We start from the raw sequence: 6,175 nt of genomic DNA on the forward strand, positions 1-6,175 counted from the left end.
AAATAATTGAGTATCTTTCCATACCAAATTAACACAAACAAACAAATATTAAGCTATATATGGCATAAAATTATCAATATTTTAGACCTAACATTAAACCATTTATTTCTTCTTTAAACTTCTTTGCTTTTGCCCTGGTTATTGGTCCCGTAGAGATTTGAAGTGGCTCTGGACCCCATCTTGGGGTGCTCCTGGTTATGTCCTCATCATTCCCCTCCTCTTGAAAAGGATTTGTCTTCAAATCTTCACCTACACAAAAAGGAGATAAATCAGCGATATTAAAGGTTGCACTTACATTATACTCACCTAGAAGATCTGATTTGTAAGCATTGTCATTAATCCGCTCCAGAACTTGTAAAGGTCCATCCCCACATGACATAAACTTTGAATTTTGTAGCTTCGGAAACCTCTCATTTCTTAAGTGCAACCAAATCCAATCTCCTGGGTCAAACATTATCACAACAAGTCCTAGACATACAAGCTCATTTCGACAAAGATCACACATTTTAATATTTGTAAATAATCTTTCTTTCCTAAGCACATCTAAAACTAATCTAAGATGCCTTACATACTCTTCTAAACTCCTATATATAAAGATATCATCAAAGTACACAACCACAAACTTTCCAATGTAAGCACGCAAAACATGATTCATAAGTTTCATAAAAGTACTAGGGGTATTAGTTAACCCAAATAGCATAACCAACTACTCATACAAACCATGCTTTGTTTTAAATTCTGTTTTCCAGTCATCACCTTTCTTCATGCAAATTTGATGATAACCACTTTTAAGATCAATTTTTGAAAACATGCATGCACCATACAGTTCATCAAGCATATCATCTAACCTAGGAATAGGATGACGATATTTAATGGTTATATTGTTAATAGCCCTGCAATCTTCACACATTCTCCATGTTCCATCTTTCTTAGGGACTAATAACACAAGTACAGCATATGGACTTTTGCTTTTTCTAACATATCCCTTCTCAAGCAATTCATTTACCTGCCTTTGAAGTTCCTTTGTCTCCTCTGGATTACTCCTATAAGCCGGTCGGTTTGGAATTGTTGATCCTGGAACAAAATCAATTTGATGTTCGATCCCTCTAATCGATGGTAACCTATTTGGAATCTCCTCGGGAAAGACATCATCGAACTCTTGTAAAAGAGAAACAATGGAACTAGGCAAAACAAATTCATTTGGGTTAGTTAAATGATTCATATGTGCTTCTTTGTACATCATTATGTTAGGTCTAAAATATTGATGATTTTATGCCATATTTATAGCTTAATATTTGTTAGTTTGTGTTAATTTGTTATGGAAAGATACTTAATTATGTATTTTTCTTAATCTAGGTAAAAGAGGAAGAATTTTAAGAAAACTACCATAAAAATGGATTCCTTGGGTCGAATTATGGTGGGAAGCAAGATTTGAGCTCGAACGGACTAAGCATTAAAAAGATTCCAAAAAGATACCTTGAAGATTCCATAAAGATTCTATCGGGAATTTCATGATGGAAGTGGATGTCATATGAATCATCACGATCTGAGGATTTCAAATGTCTCGTTATTTTTGGATTTCGAGGTGCGAGCAGAGAGTTATCATCATTTAAAGTTCGGAATTTATAAAAAGGAATATTCTAGTTAAATCTCCATCATTGATCAAAAGAGGGAATCAAGGCAATTTGAGGGCCAAGATAAAAACAAATGGCAATAATTGGTTAATTTATCATTAATGAGGCACATGTCATGTCACATGCTTCATTAAGGGTAAATTAGACTAATTAACTTATTTTTTTTTTAGGAGGAATTAGATAAAAGGAAAGTAGTAGAGAGCAAGTAATATACAGTTTCCTTTTTACACATGAAATTCGTCCAACCCTTTTCGTGGCCTAAAAAAGGTATCTTCCAAGACTCCCACATTGAAAATAAAGAGAGAAAAAGATTCCCAAGGCCCTATATATATAGCCCCCACCACATTGAAGGAAGATATACAAGTTTAGAGAGTTATTTAAGAGCTTTTAGGAGGCTTAAATAGAAACAAACCAAATTTTGGGAGTTTCTAAGATTCTCTTAAGGGTTCTAGGATTTTAAAGTTTTAGAGTTTTAGAAGATCAATTGGAGAGCTTGGAGGAGGCAGAGAGACGTGGGCTTGCTTGGAGAAGAAGGCTACGACTTTGAGAGCTCTTGGAGGAGAATTTTTTCAATAGTTTTTATTCTCTTTTCCTTTCTCTTTAATTGTGAATCTTATTATTTTTAATAATTATGGATGTTGAAATTATTTTTACCATGAACTAATTTTCATAGCTAGGGCTATGATGTAGCCCTAACTATGAAGGTTTAATTATTTTAATATATGTTGAGTTTTATTTAATTAGTAATATGTTTTGTTAATAAATCATTGGTATACTTAATGCTTTCATAGGCCGGAAGGAATGAATGATTTTAATAATATTTGAGCTTGGAAAAGGATAATATTATGGATCTCCAATGATTTACATGAATGCATAATTGATTGGAAAATAGTTATGTCTCATGCCATATTATTTGCTTAATCTATGCTTGATGAATTTGCATGATTTCATTTATAGGCCGGAAGGAATAAATTAGGTTATGTGAATATTATCAATTGTGAGTGGAAACTACTTTTGATTAATTTTGTGATTAAGTATGGTTAACAAAATTACTAGTTAATTAAATTCACATATTTAAGTAATTAAATTGGAATAGTTAGTGGTGAAATCAAATGCCCTAGTATTCATAATTATTCAATTCTCTCTCTTACTTGAAATTGATCTAATTTTAATTGATTGCTCTTGTTTAATTTAGTTTATTTAGTTTTTAATTGCCATCTTAAATTTTAGTTCAAATATTGTCAAAACCTAATTATCTTTGGTACTTAATACTTAATCCCTTGGGTACGACAACCCTATTTTTCCACTTTATTACTTGAAAACGATTCGTGCACTTGCGAGTTGATTTTACACATCAAGTTTTTGGCGCCGTTGCCGGGGATTAAGGCATTAATATTAATTCGGATTGGGTTTAGTAGTACTTTGAACATTGTTTTCTTATTTTAAATTTTTATATTTATTTCTTAATTTTGGTTTTAGTGTTGCATGCTAGGGTTTTAATTCTTTGCTTGTTTGGCCAACTTGTTTTGAATTTTTAATACTTATTTTGTGGTACTTGAAACCAAAATTGTGTTTTTAATTTATTGCTGCTTAGGTTACAAGTCTAGCATACTTAGGGATTTTAGTATTATTTTTTATTTGTTTGGTTGAATAAGATTAGGTTTAGCTTTCTTTTAGTTGAAATTTTAGTTTGGCATAATTGTTTACTTTAAAAGCATACCTACACAAAAGGGTTTAATTTTTTTGCATTCAATTCGTTTGGTTCATTATTTCCTAGAGTTATTTTCATTTATCTTTTAGTTAAGTGTTAGTTTGTTTTTCTCTATTGCTAATTGATTTTAATTGTCAGATTAGTTAGCAACATTATAATTCTAATAATTTTTTTTTTCTTGTTCAATTTTCTAATTTTCTTTCTAATTTATTTTACTTGCTCTCTTTTTAGAAATTAGGTGTTGTGTATGAGTCATAGTGGTGATCAAGAGTTCACGGAGGAAGTTGACTTAGAAAATAAACCAGCACCTAGAAAACAAGCCATAAGGGGTACTTGGGTACGTATAGACCAAGGAACTCAAGAAGGTGCAATGGCAAACCAAAGAGAAGATGATTTGCCCATATGCGAGTATGCTGCTCACAAGAAAGTTGGTGATTTGTCTTGCATAAGGAGACCACCCATTGAAGCAAACAATTTTAAAATTGAAGCATCTACTACTTCTTTACTTAATAATGTTCAATTTTGTGGTTTGCCTCATGAAGATCCAAACATGCATATTTCTAGTTTTCTTCAATTGTGTGATATGTCTAAACAAAATGGTGTTTCTGATGATGCTTTTCGATTAAGACTTTTTCCTTGGTCTCTTAGAGACAAGGCAAAAGTGTGGTTAAATTCTTTACCTGCAGGTACTATCACTACATGGGATGCTATGGAGGCAAAATTCCTAGACAAATTCTTTCCTCCATCAAAGACCGCAAAATTGAAAAGTGATATAAACAATTTTTGTCAATGGGACCAAGAGACTTTGTATGATGCATGGGAGCGCTTCAAGGAACTATTAAGAAGATGCCCACACCATGGTTTTCCAACATGGATACAGGTACAGATTTTCTATAATGGTCTAGATTATGGTAACAAACAATTGGTAGATGCAGCTGCAGGAGGTTCTTTAATGAAGAAGAGGCAATCAGAAGCATTTGAATTAATTGAAGAGATGGCCCATAATAACTACCAATATCCAAGTGAGAGGAGACTAAATGGAAGAAGTCAAGTAAAGGCCGTGAAAGACGTTGATATTAACAACTTAGGAGCTCAACTTGCAACCCAATTCATGAAGACCTTGAACACTCAATTTGGTCAAATAGGGGTGAATTCTATCCAATCTACTAATAATTTTTTATTTTGTGATTTATGTGGTGCTCATGATCATAAGAGTGTGGATTGCCAAGTTGGAAATCCCTTTGCTTCTGATGATGTTAATTTTGTAGGGAACTTCCAAAAGCAACAAAACAATCCATATTCTAACACATAATCCAGGATGGAGGAACCACCCAAATTTTTCATGGTCTAACAACAACCAGCAAGGGTCTAATCAAGGACAAAGTGGAGGGTTTCAAAGACAACAATTCCAATCTCCATTCTACCAAAAGCCGCAACTTGCACATCAAAATCAAAATTCTTCTCAAGCTCAAACTCAATTTTCTTCACTTGAACAATCCTTGCAACAGTTATCTAATAATACTAATTCTTTCATGCAGAGAACTGAGCAACAATTGACAAACCATAGTCAAATGTTCAACAACCAAATGGCTGCAATCAAAAGCTTGGAGAACCAAATAGGTCAATTAGCAACTCAATTCCAAAGAAGTCAAGGAACTTTGCCAAGCCAAACGGAGAAGAACCCAAAGGAGCAGGTTCAAGCCATTACATTAAGAAGTGGAAAGCAAGTAGCCGGGCCTAAAAAAAGTGACAAAGGGATGGTAATTCTTGATGATGAAGATGAAGAGAGCCCTATAGACTCAACATCACACTTGGTCACACATGACAACTCAAAATCAAATGTGGAGCATAATGAGGCTTATAGGAGAAAAGATGAAGGTTTAAGTGATGCCATGAAGTCTCCACCAACAAAGTACATACCGCCACATGTAAGAGAGGCCGAGAGCTCACCAACTGGATCAAAGAAAGTTGAACCAGCACCTTACCTAACCAAATCTATTGACAAGCACAACGAAAATGAGGAGAAGAATCAAACCTACAAGAAAACCCCACCTCCACCTTTCCCATCTAGGTTTAAGAATGCAAAGTTAGATAATCAATTTAAAAAGTTTCTTGATGTATTCAAGCAATTGCATGTAAATATCCCTTTCATAGATGCCTTAGAACAAATGCCTTCCTATGTTAAGTTTTTGAAGGAGATATTGTCAAACAAGAGGAGGTGGGAGAATTATGAGTTAGTAGCTTTGAGTGAGGAGAGTAGTGCTAGGTTACACCATAGGATTCCACCCAAGTTAAAAGATCCAGGAAGCTTTGATATCCCGTGTAACATTGGACATTATAATTTTATGGCTCTTTGTGATTTAGGTGCTAGCATTAATTTGATGCCATATAGCATTTACAGGAAGCTTGGAGTGGGAGATGTGAAGCCTACCACAGTGACTCTTCAAATGGCAGATCGAAGCATAAAAAGGCCAAGGGGAATATTGGAGGATGTACTTGTAAAAGTAAACAAGTTCATATTCCCTGCAGACTTTGTGATACTTGATATGGAGGAAGATGACAACATTCCAATCATTCTTGGAAGACCATTTCTTGCAACCGGACGTGCCCTAATTGATGTACAACAAAGGCAAGTAACCCTTAGAGTACTCAATGAGGAGGTAAGTTTTCAAATCCCTAATGTTGTTAAATTTCCTAATCTTGATGAAATTTCTTGCTGCTTTCTTGTTGATGCATGTGATGAATTGGTAAATGATATGGCAAAGGAAAGTAATTTAGATCCTGTAGGATTGAGTGAGTTATTTGGACCATGTACAGAAGAAGAAAAACA

At 34.1% G+C, this 6,175-nt stretch overlaps 1 non-coding gene across 1 annotated transcript; it reads right to left on the bottom strand.

Annotated features, from left to right (window-relative positions):
- Nucleotides 1-4,102: 4,102 nt before the first annotated feature.
- LOC132800092 (small nucleolar RNA R71) lies at nucleotides 4,103-4,209 on the bottom strand. The gene has a single exon (XR_009635004.1). It is a non-coding gene; the product is annotated as a small nucleolar RNA R71 (small nucleolar RNA).
- Nucleotides 4,210-6,175: the final 1,966 nt, after the last annotated feature.

Source organism: Ziziphus jujuba, chromosome 11 (assembly GCF_031755915.1).
Source record: "Ziziphus jujuba cultivar Dongzao chromosome 11, ASM3175591v1".
NCBI lineage: Eukaryota > Viridiplantae > Streptophyta > Magnoliopsida > Rosales > Rhamnaceae > Ziziphus > Ziziphus jujuba.